At 34.0% G+C, this 16,815-nt stretch overlaps 1 protein-coding gene across 2 annotated transcripts in view; it reads left to right on the top strand.

Moving 5' to 3' along the window:
• The window catches only part of LOC129243428 (uncharacterized), a 132,512-nt gene that overhangs the window by 9,790 nt on the left and 105,907 nt on the right, over positions 1-16,815 (top strand). Inside the window, exon 1 of one of the 2 annotated variants that reach the window (XM_054880429.1) lies at positions 14,398-14,486. The exons of the other annotated variant lie outside the window; for it this stretch is intronic. The gene's annotated coding sequence lies outside the window, so the exon portion shown is untranslated. Of the gene's footprint in view, positions 1-14,397; positions 14,487-16,815 lie in introns of those variants that run through there. 2 annotated transcript variants of the gene reach the window in all.

A 16,815-nucleotide genomic window follows, 5' to 3' on the forward strand; every position in this document is an offset into this window, starting at 1 on the left:
TTAAAAATAAAAATAAAGAAACCGAAATACTTTTTAAAAAATATAAAATAATATATGTGTCTGAGAATGACTTAAATAATACTCATTATTTGAATGATTTATTTAGACGTGAAATAAAAAGAGGAAAAATTGGGGTATACTCGGAGCTTGACAATAATAAATATAATATAATACAGAACAAATTAATTGAATTATTTTCTAATAACAATAAAATAAATTTCATAAATTGTACTAAAGTTGCAAGTGATATTGAATCCGAGGAATCTTTATTGAATATCATTGATGATATTCATATTAAAGGTAACCATAGAGGAATCCAGGAGAATTTCGAAGAATTAAAAGATAATTATTATAATCCTAAATTATTAAAATTTATAAATAGATATTGTAATAACTGCAGAATATGTAATGAAAACAAATATGACAGAAAACCAATAAATAAAATATTTCAACATACTCCAACACCAGAAAAACCAAATGAAATAGTACATATCGATATTTTTCAGATACAAAAGACTAGTTTTTTGACAACAATAGACAAATTTACGAAATTAGGAACGGCACATAAACTAAATGACAAAAATATGGTAACAATTAAAACTAAAATCGAAGAGCGAATCGCATTTTTAGGAAAACCTGATAAAATTATTATGGATAATGAATTTAATAATGCACTTATAAAGCTGTTCTGTCAAGAAAATAATATAGAAACTCATTTTACAACACCGAATTCGCACACAGGAAATTCAGATGTAGAAAGAATGCATTCGACTCTCTTAGAGCATATAAGAATATTAAAAAACGCTGAAAATATTAATGACTCTGAAGAATTAGTACTAAAAGCAGTTAATTTCTATAATAATACAATTCACAGCACGACTAAATTAAAACCAATTGATTTTATAAATAAGTTACACATAAATTTAAAAGAGGTTAAGGTAAGATCTGAAGCAATTAAAAAGAAAACCATTGATAGAGAAAATATTAAAAGAGAAAATATTACACTTAATTTACAAAAATCTAATTTATATATTAAAAATCCTACTGCAATTAGACAAAAAACTGCTAAAAGATTTAACAGATACCACCACAGCAACCCTAATAAAGTAGACACTGCACAATTTAGACGCCCATTAAAGTCTATAAAATAAAATAAAAATAAATAAAAAAAATAATAATAATAAAAAAAATGAAATGGATTTGTAGAGCAAAACATGGAAAACTATTCGTTAATATTTTTTTTATATTAAATCACACTATATTTATTTTTTTAAAATGTAAACTATAGAATAAGAAATGAATATTTATGGCTAATATAGTTTAATATTTATCTTGGAAAAAAAACCGCTAAACAACTTAAATATATTTCAAGTTATTAGTTAAGTGTGATTTAAATCTGTATCACTATAAGAAACTATTAAATTTTCGGATTGTATATTATATTTGTAAAAGATTCGACGAGACTCGAATTCTTTAAGGAGAGGCGAGTTATATATTATAAGTAACTTTCCCCTTTCGCTCTCGCTCTCTTCATTATCTAACTGGAATAATTATTATAGCTATGTAAGTTATATATTTAATTGTTGTAATTGTTGTAATAGTAAATGGGGAACTCTTTCTCTCTTCATTTTAAGTATAAATCTAACTGTTAAAATAAATTGAATAAGTATAGTTTTTAATGTTAAAAGTAGTCTTCAAAGTCACCTTGAAGAGTAAAGAACAAATTATTTTGAAGTGTAATCAAACTTGTTCCATTTTAATAAAAATAAAACTAATAAAAATAAAACTTTAACAAATTTATTTTATTTTCAAAAATAAATTTAACTCGTACATGTGTGTGTGTATGCATGCGCCCTTCCTTGGCTTCCTGTTTCTCATCGGTTTACGTGACTTGCTTGCAAGAATGGAGTTATGACATTCTACTTTTATATGGATGACATGGAACGATCACGTCTATTTGCGCAAATGTGACTGCTAAGTATGACGAGTAGCTGTTGAATAAATTTGTTGTACTCGCATATGAAGGCATGTATAGGTATGTGTAGTGTGTTGTTGTATGTCAGCACTAATTGCAAGAAAGGTTGCGCGGCTTGGAAGCGAGCTGCTGTCGTTAATCGAATGAGCATTTCATTCATTGGAAATAAAACGACAGATGATGAGATAGAAAAATGATTAATTTTCATACTTATGCAGGTATGGTGTAAGAATGCAGTATGTGCCAAAAAAAATAATACCAGACATTAGACGTAGATATAGAAATATTATTTTATTATATTTGTTTTATTATTATATTTATTTTTTTGCATTTGCTTTTGAGTCAAATAAAATGTTAATAAAAGGTGTGGAGTAAATTCATTGGCCATCATCCAAATCTCATATATTCATAATGTGTGCAATCATTACATAAATTATCGACTTTATATATTCGTACATATTTTCTTGTCGCCCACTGTACATACTCACGTACGTAAATGACTTATTTGGATTGATACTGGAAAGGCGCGGAGAAAATGCAATAATTTATATGAGAATTCTGAGTGGAATATTGAAAGTCTGCTAGCGTCATAATAGGGGAAGCATTGGAACACCTGGCTATGAGTGGCTGCGCCACCTGATGTGATGCTAATAAGATCATCAATACGCCAATATATGTATGTACATATTGAAATACAGATAAACGCTTAATAATTGCAATTGCATTAGCAGATCTTGCGGTGGCATATTTTTATTGTTTCTTTTGTGCGTTTTTTTGTTTTGTTTTTTTAATAATTTCAGACACAAAACGCGCTCTTTCGGCGCACTTATAAATTTTATAGGAAAAAACGAGTATTTACTGTAGTTGTATGATTACTCATCTGTATAGGTGACAGACCACCACTCAACGAATGCTATTGACAGCGCAGCTTAGTAGGTTTTGCAAGGGCTCAAGTAGCTGGGAATGACATTGGAGAGCATAAGTTCTAAGTTGTTAAAGATAATAAAAATTTTAATGACATTTAAAAGTATAAGAGTTAAAGCAAAGCGATTGCTTCTTCTTCTTCATTATAGGATTAAATCCTGTTCTTAAACAATTTTTCTACAAGAAATACAATTTGTTTACCATAGATTACATTTTATGTAGAAAAATTTTATTAAACGATATTTCAGGATATCCAACACCATTTCCAGCGTTTGCGCGAGTGTCCGGGTGGCCTTGTAATCATCAGCTTTCCCGTCATTACTGGTTTAAGGGGGTATTCTGGTCTAGAGCCCTACTTTTTGGGTATTTTTCAAACTAGGATAAAAGAAAAATTAAAAACATTTTTACTATCCATTTTTTTATATAATATTTATTGATGTTTAAGGTATATAAAAAAAATTTAAAAAAAAAAAGTCAAAAATTCATCCAGTGACAGGTCGGTGAAGTAGGGGTTGCTAGTCAAACAGTGCTCCCTGGTTGACATGATTCCAACCCTTGTAGTGATCTAAATCGAACAAACAAAGAAAATTCTTAATTAGTAAAGATGTCGCTACATCTTGAGCCTCGGCCGAAAAAAAAAATAAAAATTCACAAAATGGCGCCTACTTGAAAAAAAAAATTTTTTTTTTACCCCTGTTTTTTGACCTTTACGAATTTTTTAAAAATACTTCAAATTAAAATTTTTCAAAATCCAATGCTCCAGTGATAAAGAGATGTATGAAAAAGATTCTCACCAAATTTCAAAGGGATCGGTCAGATAGAACTTCAGATATCGTGTCAACCACCTCAGCAAAAGGAGTTTTGAGAAACACGCGTTTAAAGTTACGGGCGTCCCCTCAAACCAGTTTAGCTGCCACGTCACTAAAATAGTTGTAGCTTCGAAAATAATTCGAATTTTGAAAAATCCTTTTAGGGAGATATTTTTGAATAGTTAAACTATCAAATTTTGAAAAAAAAATTTTTTCGACTTTTTCAAATTTCTAGACTAGAATACCCCCTTAACCAACCTTTTGTTGGGCATGCTCAGGACGTAATTTTTCCATACCCTTCTTCATTTTTGTTGTTGTAGCAGCATAAACATTCCCCATACTTACATACGGGCAATGCTGCTGGAGTGACAGTATTTGGCCGGATATAAATCCGGGTCGTTTCGGCAGAATCCCTTCTTCGTCTTCGGCTCCACCTAACAAAGCCTTGCGTTTCGCACATCCCTCTAATATATTCATTTCGCATAAGAACTCTGCGACTATGTCCTGTGATTGATCGCAATGTTGCCATCTCAACTTTATTCATTGCTTCCTGTGTTGCAGTTGTATCCAACTGTGGATCAGCGGTTACCCTACAGGGACCAGAGCCAATAATCAGAATCAGTTCTGCAGGAATCATGAATTGGATCAGCGATTATGTGTGCAATTTATATAAAAAATGATGGTCCGGTCTAGAACGCTGCAGAACCACAAAGTGTTTTGTGACAAGCCCGAACAGAATACTGTCGAGCTTTCTTCTGAAACTTGGGAGAAACGACGTACGGTTTATGTTTGGTTTTATTACAGGACACTGCTCATGGGGTCAGCATATGACCGCCATTGGAATCTTTTGGGACCGAATTTGCCTATCTTGCTTGGAGGAGGCGAATAGCACTGAGCATTTTCTCTGTGAGTGTCCTGCCTTTGCTAGAGCAAGACTATGAATTTTGGGTTGCGATGTCTTGAGAATGAGTAAAATTCGTTATCTTAAACTGGAGGATATTTTCAGATGTACCAAAGAATCTGGAAAATTCTTACAGGTCTAACTACCTCTATTTCGCTAATCTGTTCTATCTTTTTCCTTCTGTTTCTTTACTCCGTTCTTCTTTGACTATCTACCCTTGAGTGTTATAGAAATTAACAAATCTCTCGGGGCTTCTTGGCTCGACTTTTCAAGTTTATTTTATATATTCGGACTTTTCCTTTTATGATTAAGGTATATACCTATGAAATGAGACTTTCAGCTATTAGTCCATAGATGTCGCTAGTAGTATTTTTAAAGCTCCCCAAATGTCTTGTTTTTTTTCGTCTGTCATCTGTCAACAATATTCAGTTCATTGTTTGTTACGTTCCATACAACAATGCATTTTTGCAAAAATGTCGAATTTCGTGCCTTCAAACTACGATTTGTGGACATCGTGAAACCACTTGTGAAATGCTGCTCTTCCGGTTCAAAAGGAAGTCTCTTTTGCATCGAATCGTTACGGGTGATGAAAAATTGGTGTATTTCTCCAATCCCAAGCGTAAACGATCGTATGGTCCGCCCGGCCACAAGCCAAAAACAACGGCCAAACCAAATCGCTTCGGCCGCAAGGCAATGCTGTGTGTTTTCTGGGATCAGCGTGGTATGATTTGGTACGAGCTATTAAAGCCAGGTGCAACAGTTGACGGTGCACTCTACCAACGACAATTGCTCGATATGAACAGCGCTATACACCGAGATACACGCCCAGAATATGCCGATCGGCCTCACAAAGTCATTTTTCTTGATGACAATGCACCGCCACATCGAACAAGAGCGACACGGGAATTGCTGGAGACGTACCATTGGGTACCGCTGGTGCATGCGGCTTACTCACCAGACTTGGTGCCTTCCGATTATAATTTGTTTGCATCGATGGGTCACGCACTTTCCAGGCAGCGCTTCAATTCTCATGAAGAAGCCAAAAAATGGCTCGATGATTGGCTTGCGATGAAGTTTTTCGTCGTTTGATGTACTTGATTAGTTTTGTCTGTCGCCGTGAACTCTTCGCAACACTTCTTCATTAGAAACGTGGGCGGTCCATGGTATCTTGAGCAATCTCCGGAGAAGCCACATTTCAAATGCTTTCAGCCTATTCATGTTTGTGTTATTTATTATGAACTGTTAAAACCAAGCGGAACCATCACTGCGGATCGGTATCGACTTCAATTGATGCGATTGAGTCGAGCAATACGTGGAGAGGCATGAAAAAGTGATTCTACAGCATGACAAAGTTCGGCCTCACCTTGTCAAACCCGTTAGAACCCACCTGGAAGCACTTAAATGGGAAATCCTACCCCATCTGGCTTATTCTCCAGATATTGCTCCGTCCGATCGATGGCACATGGGCTAGCTGACCAGCAGCTCCATTCATATGAAGACGTCAAAAAATGGCTTGATCCGTGGATAGCCTCAAAAGATGAACAGTTTTACCGCGACGGTATACGAGATCTACCAGAAAGATGGAAAAAGTAGTAACCAGTGATGGGCAATAGCTTCAATGATTCACTTGTAACCATTTTTTCAGAAAACAGTTGTATTTTCATCAAAAAAAAGCAGCGAGAATTTAGTTGCGCACCAATAATTAACAAGCAAGTCAAGTCTGTACTAAATTTTCATACGAAAAGGCAACAGTAAATAATAAAAAAGTTAGTAAAAAGGTATCACTAAAAAGATACTAATAACAAAATATCAATACGAAAAAAATTATAAATAAAAAAATATTAATACAAAAAATTTAATTTGGAGCATTTCACCGAAATCTCAAATTATTTCATTTAATTCGAGCAAAAATTTTAGCAAACTTTCACAACTACGGTACAATTGATTGGAAAGCGCTTAACCGTTTCACAGAGCAAAACCAAACAAAATAAAAATAAAAAGAAAAAAAAAAACGAAATCAGCGCAACAAAACATGAATGCGCGCGCATGCGCAGAAAAACTTAAAACTCATGTGGCGCTAAAAAATAGATGAAATGGTTTAAAGCAACAAATGGGGGAAATGGCATAAAATACAAATATTATGAACTAAGAAAAAAAGAAATTTTTAATGACAATAATAAAATGTGAAAAAACTTAAACCATAACTAACGCTTTGAAAATTGAGGAGCTGATTATAGCTGTGTAAAAAAATGTAAATTTAAAAGAAAATGCCAATTTAAAAGGAATTTCTTACAACCAATAGGTGAATTTACTGTTAGTTCGGCATTTTTTTTAAGATTTTTAAACGAAATTCAAATGGAGGGCAGGCTCTGTAGAGGCTACAAAATTGTTTTAATATTTCCACTGCTGGAAATATGTACGTATGCATACATATATGTATATTCGCATAAGTTGCGCTAACTCTAACTCAAATTACTAAATGCGCTGCCTTTATAAGTTTTTTATTAAATTTTTTTAACAGATATTCTTTTCACAAAAAAAAAATTGTTTTGCCCTACAGTCAAGGTTACTATAAATTATAAAAAAATAGCTTAATTTCACACCTCTAACATTTCTACATATATACCACATATACATACACATAAACCATGTAAATAATTTAAGAATTTAATAAACAACAGATAATCTACAGATTTTGATAAAAACCTTCACTTGAGCTCTCAAAAATTCAGTTGTATGATTAATCATTTATTTATTTAAATAATAAAATCTGTAAGCTGCTAAACAATATTGATCAAGAATATTTTTGAAAACTATCGAAGCATCATTTAAGCCCTGAAGCAAGTATTCGCTGGCTTTTGAATATTAATAAGTCTTCTTCTTCATTGTCTTGATTGGCGCGCAACCGCCCAGCCGATTTTGGTTGAATTCGACAAAGCGCGCCAGGCGTTGTGCTAATTGAATAGTAATATTTATATCCAGCATGTTCATACATACATACACACCCATATAGGTACTATGCCTGACACAAAGACCGCATTTTCCGCTTTGTTGCTTGAAAACTGACACAAAAAAGCAGCTGAGTGAGCGCATCTTCTTTCTGGCTTCTGGCTGAATGACAGCACAAAACTCGTAAGAATCTAGTTGACACGCGATTCTCTCAGACAATTGACGGCATTGCTTACAGATGTGCATATACACACACACTCATACATACCTTCTTGTGTGTACTATATTCAAGTATCTGCAGAATGACTTGCCAAAGCGTTGGAATGATGAAGGTAATGAGCGATTCAAAAATAATAATACTCGTACAAGATTTTCATGAACTTGCAGGCCAAAAACATTGAAAGAAAAATCCAAAAAAAAATTAATATTTATTTAAAATTTAAAAATAACTTAACACTTTAAGAGCTGTGGCACATATTTATCCCACCTACAAAAGTAAGCATAATTTTATTAAATCAGGTTGCATTTTATTCAGCTTTCGTCTATGATTTTGTAGAAGGCTGTGGCAAATCAGGAAATTTTTTAAATGGATATTAATTGTGTATTATAAATTTTTACATAGTAGGAGAGAGAACTTTTTTCCAAATCTGAAGGGAATGAATCAATTTCAAATATAATGGCAGTCTGTCCAATAATACAATATTTTTATTTCGCTGAAAATTTAAACTTTAACTTCATTACAGGCCTGCGGCTGCAATAAGCCTTAAATAAATTGGCAGTCTTCTAATAGTATGGGGATATTGGCTCCCAGTGTAGCGAAAACAAATAATCAAAATTCGAGGTTACCAGGTGGGTAGGTAGGTAAGATGGCAAGAGTACCCCAGGCATACTTCAATTAGCACTAACGTGCCGTTTTGATACCATAATGTGGACCACTACCTGTGAAAAGATTTAGGGAGGAGAGAAACCCGTCTACAGCCATCCAGTGCTGTTAATGTAGTGGAGGAGAGAAAAGGGATCTGGGCGAGGCTACCAAGTGTGTAAAGATTTCTGTAGCCGCTGATGTCGAGTACGGATCAATTTTCCAAACCTAAAATTAGGTTTATAAAAATCTCATTATATATTATATATTTTTTTTAAGAAGTAAAAAATTTCAAAATAATTGTGAACATTTTGAATAAACCTTAACAAATATTTAATATTTTTTCCGATTTCTTGTTAGTTGATTAGTTGAAAAAAATTTGATTTCGCAGTAAAGCACATTAAATTTTTGTATCACAACGAGCAAATTTGAAGTGGTTTGAAAATTTCATTGATATTTGATAATTTTCCGCCTGACGGTGTTCCATATTTTTGCATACAAAAAAAATCGTGAAAGTTCTGATTAAGAAGTTAGAAATTTTTATGAAAATTTGAAGTGGCTTGAAAGTCTCATTAACTTTTTCCCCTGACGGTGTTGCGTATTTTCTCCATATAAATAAAAATCATCAAAATTCTGATTAAGAAGTTAGAAAATTTTATGAAAATTTGAAGTGGCTTGAAATTCTCATTGACTTTTTACTACTTTTTGCCCCTGGCAGCGTTGCGTATTTTCTGCATTTAAAAAAAATCGTGGAAATTCTGATTAAAGACTTGAAAAATTTTATGAAAATTTGTAAACATTTTTTAATTTTTGTATAAATTTGAAGTGGCTTGGAATTCTCATTGATTTTTTACTACTTTTTTCCCCTGACAGTGTTGCGTATTTTCTCCATATAAAAAAATATCGTGGAAATTCTGATTAAAGACTTCAAAAATTTTATGAAAATTTGTAAACATTTTTTAATTTTTGTATAAATTTGAAGTGGCTTGAAATTCTCATTGATTTTTTATTACTTTTTCCCCCGTACGGTGTTGCGTATTTTCTCCGAATATAGAAAATTCGTTAAAATTCTGATTAAAAAATTGGAACTTGGTATGAAAATTTGAGCTGGCTGGAAAAATTTGTAAATTTTTTTTAATTTTTGTATGGAGTTGAAGTGGTTCGAAATTGTCATTGATTTTTTATTACTTTTTTCGCCTGACAGTGTTGTGAATTTTCTTCGTATAAAAAAAATCTTTGAAACTGTGATTAAAAAGTTGAAAATTTGTATGGAAATTTTAAGTGGCTTAATGCTCATTGATTTTTAATTACTTTTTTCTCCTGACGGTGTTAAGTATTTTATCCGTATAGAAAAACTTGTGGAAGTTCTGACTAAAAACTCTTGATTTTTGTATAAAATAGCTTGAAGTGGCTTGAAATTCTCATTGATTCTGACTAAAAACTTCGAAATTTTTATGAAAATTTGTAAAATTTTTTTTAATTTTTGTATAAAGTTGCTTGGAACTCTCATTGATTTTGTATTACTTTTTTCAACTGACGGTGTTGCCTATTTTCTCCATATAAAAAAAAAATCGTGGAAATTCTGATTAAAAAGTGTCACATTTTTGTAAATATTTCTAAAATTTTTGTATAAACCTTGAAATGTAAATGTGTATGGCAATGTGTTTTGTTAGGCAATGAGCTATACTTTTGCAAAAATAAAAATAGTGAACATTAAAATAAAAATTGTCGAAACTGGTCAAAATGTTAGGAGCTACATATACTTTTTTCGCGGGCTGTTTTTTCGGCAGTGAAAGCCGAAAAGTGTGAGACTTGTCTTTCGACTCACCCACTAAAACCCCATCCCAGCTCCATTTCGCTCCCTCGGGACGACTGTTCAGAAATATTTCACGGGAGGGGCAGCGGCCTATATATGCATATATGTATTGCACATCTATGCTTCTCATTGCTCTCACATGACTGCTAACAAGCAACAACACAGTACAGATTCCAGAAAACTTCGCTAAATTCAAAATAGCCAGTCCGCATGGAACACCCATTAAAAATGTAAGGCCTTAATTCTCTCAATTATCTAAAAGTTATTACACTTTTAATCTTTATAAATATTTTAAAAAATATTTCTGCCGTAGAAAGTTTTATTTGTGCAATTTTTTTTATTTTTTTAAACGAATGTGTGTGTGCGTGTGAGTTTTTGTATTTTTCTGTACTGTAGTAATTTGTTCAATACAACAACGATAAATCAAGTACAAATATGGTTAACATTAATCACTCGTTAAGTTCCACAGGCGTAAATATTTTTTGTAACGCCGGCAGTCATTTCTCATGAGCTTCTAAAGCGAATGGCAATTAGAGCGCCACTTATGTTGTCAAATGGGCCCACAAAATGTACATACATGCATACACACACATGTATATACAGATTTGTATGGGAGTACGTATGTATGTATGTATGTATGTATGTATGTATGTATGTATGTATGGCAGTAGACAATGTGAGGCTATTGTGCTTACTTGGCCGCCTTAGCGACAGACTGACTATTTATCTGTTCAACTAACAGACCCACTAAATAACCGCTAGTCGGCTACTGCCGACCCAGCTATGCTCCCATAACTATCTAACTAATAGCATATCTGAACTAAAGCAAATGAATGACTTCTTGATATCACTCCGGCTGGGATTGTGCATGCACTCAGCAGCACTGAACAATTGCTTTTAGTCAATTTTAACTGTGACTTTTTGTGTGCGCTGCACTTTGGTACTTAAACTTTATTTTATCTTTTTTTTTTGTGTTTTGTTTTCCTAATTCTAAGTATGTATTTTCTTTGTCACTACTTTCCGGTGCACTAATTATAGTTGTGCATTGCGTTAGCGACACAGTTTATTGCAATGAACCGTTGACACAGTGCGCACTGGATAACGTTAACCAATCGACGAAAAATTGTAGTGCAGTTAAACAGGCAGAGCGAAAATTGGATGTATTAGAAAGGAGTATAATTTATGAAGGATAGAAGGAGAGAAAATGATTTTTCAAGGCGAATTTATACAGGGGGAAGTCACTCGAGCAACAACAACATTTACATATGCAAGGGAATCGAGACAGCTGGATAGCTCGATAAGTGGAAAATTGCCATAAATTGTAACAAAGTCACGACTCAGGGAGATTTCGCACAAAATATAAATTCGTAATTTCGTTTCCTCTATAATGCGTATTTCGATCTCAGCCGACTTGTTAAATTTTTTCTAGTCTTTTCGTGTCTGATAAATATAACCTACAAACCATATTTAAAGGGTGGTTAAATTTCAAGGGCCGATGTTGAATGTGAACCACACCTAAACGTCAACGAAACTATTGGACTTCTTTCTTTGGGGTTATTTGAAAGAAAAGGTGTACGTCGATAAGCCAGCAACAATTCAAGAGGTAAAGGATGAGATAGTTCGGCACATTAACGGCATAGAACCTCAATTATGCCTCAGCGTCAACGAAAATTTGGACCATCGGATGGCCGATATTTGGTTTATGCATAATTGAGCCATACCAATATTATCACAATGAAAAGAAATGACAATAATTTTCTCAAAAAATTTTATTTTATTCATGTGTATTTATGTGTAATGTGTAAATGGCCAAATAGTTAAAAATCTTACGTCGCTGTACGTTACTTTTGCTTTCGGTCTTGCAAAAATGGAAAATAGTTGATAGCATCTTATAATTCGTAGTGTCGCTAGCCCGAAAATCGAGATATAAATATAATTGGCGCTTACAACTTTTTGGTTATTTGGCCCAGCCTCTTCCTATTCGTGGTGTGCGTCTTGATATTGAGGGAGGAACCTGCAGTGTAAGCCGACTCCGAACGGCAGGTATTTTTTTGTGAGGAGCTTTTCCATTGCAGAAATACACTCGGTGAAATAGATCTGTTACTGCCTGCAGAGGGGCGACCGCCATCAGAAAAAGCTTTTTCTATAATTTTGGTGTTTCATGCACGGATATCCGAATCTACGAAGTTCCGAGTCGTAGTGAGACACCAACCTATTCGGCTAAGGTGGATCGCTTTGATTACAGTTATCGCGATTCCGCTGTATTTTGTTGTTTAAATGCCAATATTATAATCAGCATGTAAAGGCAATGAGAAAAAAGCAGATCACTTTGACATTCAAGCCATCAAATCGCAAGAAATAAGCAAATCGGATATTCTATAATAGTAACAAAATCTGTGCGGATCCTCCCAAGAATTGTATGTACCAGCAATACAGGATGTTTAAAGTTCGATTTTTTTTCTTAGCTGTATTTTGTTTTGACAGTCGTTAGACTTGTTAAAATTTTTGTTGGCAGGTATATGGTAAAAAAATCTGTATTTCTCTAAAATATGTTGACATTCGTATAAAAATAATTAAAATCCAATGCGAAAGTGGTGAATATTTTCAGTCGTTCTAATCATCCAACAAATCACAGAATCAAAACAAAGTACCTGTATCGAAAAGTTTCAGTCAACTGGTTGGGCACAAGATATCAGAGCATACTCGTCCCCACTATTCGATTGAAAATATCGTTAAATACGTAAATAGGTAATAAATAAATAAATAAATAATAAATAAATGAATATTGAATAGAAAAATAATACTTTTTTCGAGCCTACTCTCTTCCGAATGGTAGTCACGTACCAACCCATTCGGCTACGGCGACCGAAACTATCGTTACTGTGACGAAAAACATTGAAGAGGATCAACATTTGAGAGATAAATTTCGTTCATGAGCCCATCTACAACCACTACATGGGACGTTATTTTCTAAGGAGTTAGCCCATAAGGCTTTCAAGGCAGTCGGTGTGAGAATTGAAGCTATGTGACCATCGGTGTTCGTTAACAGCTCGCTAATTTCATGCAAGATCAACTAAATGGTTTTATAGAAAATATCCCTTTCTTAGATGAACCTCATTTTGATTTGAAAGAGTGCGTAAATAAAAAAATAATACCATAGGCGGGCATTGAGAAATTCGCTGCATTATGTTGACCCGTCTTTTCATTCCATTCCTTACGTTCCTTTCGAACTGGTGACAACTGTACTCTTAATTGCCCCAATGGCAAGCACACAGTACAAAATTCTCACCATCGGCTACATCAGCGAAATCAGTGCATGCGTCGTGAATGGAACGCTGATGCTTTTATTCAACAAATCACAATAGCTTTTTCATTTGTAGGGAGCGAAACATGCACAGTATCACAGTTATTATTATGACTATTCCTTTTTTGTTGTTTTTTGTTTGTTTGTATATTTAGTTAATTATTAGCTACTCAATTTGAAGTCATTATTGTGTAATAATGCATTTTCTATACACGCATACACACATCGGCATACGTGAGCACACATTTGAGAGTAGGCTAATTCACTGAGTTTCCAGTGTTAGAAATTTATAACAACAATGCAAATCAGAGAATATGAAAGCATACAGAGAAAATAAGAAAATAACTTAAATAATAAATTCATTTCTACTTATAAGAATATGAAGAAAATATTAAAATACAGTTGATTCAAATAAACATAGTAAAAGTTTTACATTTAGCTGTTAAATTATTAGCTTAACAAGAAAGTATTTTCGGTTTTCACAAATATTTGTTTATCGAATGTTACCGCTATGAGTAATTTTGAATCTTAAGCGATTAAATTTCATTTTGTCTAGAGACAAATGAATAAGACAATAACAATGTGACAAAGCCGCGGAGACACTTTTACTCTCAAGCACCGAATTTACATACATACATACATACATGAAAAAGAAGAAAGTGTTTACGGAAGAAAAGAAAGATATTGAAAATAGGCAACAGAAAGTTTGGGCAGTCAAAATGCAAAGATCAATCAAATGTAAAGCAAAAGTATTGTAAAATATTTTTTACTGCTTAACGGAGTTGTAGATTAAGGAAGATTAAAAACAAAAAGTTGTGAATAATGGAAAAAAATTGTCGAATAATCGGCGGGCGCTCATAATTGGCAAGCCTCTGAGTGGATTTTTGCTAAGAAAAAGTTACATGTAAAAACTATTTGCTATACGCAGGCGGTATAGAGCTTTAGGGTTCTCTGTAAAAGTCAACCTGAAAAAACAGCTAAACAAATTGAGTAGAAATTCGGCCAAAACAAACTGAAAGCGTAAAAGTTGTTTTCATATTTGATAAAAAAATATAAAATTAACTTCCAGATATGAAATAAATACACGCATAGGCAGTAGAGCGGACGTGATATGCGTGTTATTTGCCAAAGTGTTTTTGTGTTCGCTCTCCGTGAATGTTCGGACAGTTTGAAAATGAAAAATTTGAACCGTGAAAAAATCTGGACATCTGTAGTGGGAAAAGGCCATTCGATTTTGACTTAATTTTCAAAAATTTATAAAAAAATTCATGCGTGGATTTATGGAAAAATATCAATATAAGCACTTTTATGTAAAATTAAACTGGTAATATTTTTCTCATATAAAGTTCTGATCTACAAGTGTTGGTTCTTTGGGTTTTAAGTGGTCAGAGGAAAGTTTTGTTTGGAAATGAAACTTCTTAGGCGTCGATGGACGTTTCGTTCCGCGAGAGAGAAAAAAAATATAACGTAGAGGAAAATGAGAGAGAGAGCTATACCTTATATACTTATATATATCTTAGATACACTTTAAGCTATTTTTCCTGAGTTATTCCTTATGGTTGCTAATTTCTTGTGAGAAATAACACTGCCTACTTTTTGGCGCTTGTTTGGTGCAAACTTGTATGAAACATATTTTTGGTGCCTACTTTTTAGCGTTATATTTCCTTGGTACCTACTGTTCGGGGCGTTTTTTGGTCCCAATTTTTTTGGCTTTTGCTGTTCTGGCCGTTGCTGCGGTCCTGGAATCGATGCGTTATCTACAATTAGTATTACCGTCTGCTGATCCACCAATTTCTTACTAGATCGAAGTGAGATTTTCAGTAACTTGTAGATTTTTCACTCAACAGCTATCAAATCGATATGCGATAGCTGTTAAAATAGAAAAAGCACAAACAACGAAAAAAAAGGTCAAACTTGAAGGACCCTATGTGTGTAAAAGAGAGACTGGCTCATTAAAATTCTATCTGTGGTTCCGTTACTAACAATTCCAATTTCAATTCCAGCGAACGTCGCGAGAGAATCAGCAGCAGTCCCGAGAGGTCAAAGTTAGTCGTCAGTTATCAGTTGAGGTTTGTCGCTACTAATCGATTCGTGTCGTAGTATTTTCGCGCATTTAGTTAAACTTCAAATAAAAAATGGAACTTCTTTTGAACTTAATTAATAAATATTTTGTATTTTACATGTAGACGCTAGTATATACGTAAAATCTCAACACTCATGAAGCGGTGATTTGTATGATTCCACAACTTCGCGACACTCAAAGCCAGCTTAAATGGAATTTTATGTGATTGTCAATCGATTAAAACTGGCAACAGAAAATCGACTAAAAGTAGCAGCAGTTAATCTCAGACTTTTATTGGCTCAAACGCATGCGATGAACCCTTCTTCAATGCGGCCGCTAAGAAAAGCGGTGCGTTTGAGGCTCACATGCATACATACATATGGAATTTATTTACTGTGAATGAGCAGTAACACCGCCGCACTTGCAGTTATACGAGTAGAACGTAAATCCTACAGACTAAACGAGTGGAGCGCAATCCAGTGACAATGAATGACAAAAGAACAAATCTCCATACAAACTTCCACACAAGAGACTTTGTAAAGTATTTTGTTAAGCCACATACATGCATACACATATACATATATATACGAGCATGTGCGTTTATAAGTGCGTCAATGCCTTTATAAGTCCTCGCATACTCAAATGTACGTTTTGGCTCTGGGCGCATGCATCGAATTTCAATTAATTTCCAAAACAAACCTTGAATTAGAAAAAACTCTACTCACACTAGCACAATTTTAAAGTACGCGCACACTAGGGGTGGCAGTCCCGGCATTCCGGGATCTCGGATTTCTTAAGCCCCGTAAAATTATTATTTCCCAACAATCACGGAGTTAATGGAATTTTGCACTTTCTTAAAAAGCATATGAAATGGACTCAAATAAATCCCCTTTTATAGCAAAAAAAAAAACAACCTTCGAGTGTATTTCTGCCCTGAAAAAGCTCCTCTTAAAAATCATTTTCCGGTCGCAGTCGTCTTAAAACTGTTGATTCCTACATTTGTGGAAAAACATCAAGACGCACACCGCAAATAGGAGGAAAGGCTCGACCAAACACCTTACAGAAGTATAAGGCCGGGAGGACGTCAAAGACGAACAGCGATCTGGAAGGCCTTTGACGACGCAAACAGACGAAGATGTAAACCGGGTTCGTGAATTTTTGAACATGTCGAAATCCAAGGTCAAAACCATGCTGATCATCTTTTTCGACTCTC

Source organism: Anastrepha obliqua, chromosome 4, assembly GCF_027943255.1.
Source record: "Anastrepha obliqua isolate idAnaObli1 chromosome 4, idAnaObli1_1.0, whole genome shotgun sequence".
Taxonomy (NCBI): domain Eukaryota; kingdom Metazoa; phylum Arthropoda; class Insecta; order Diptera; family Tephritidae; genus Anastrepha; species Anastrepha obliqua.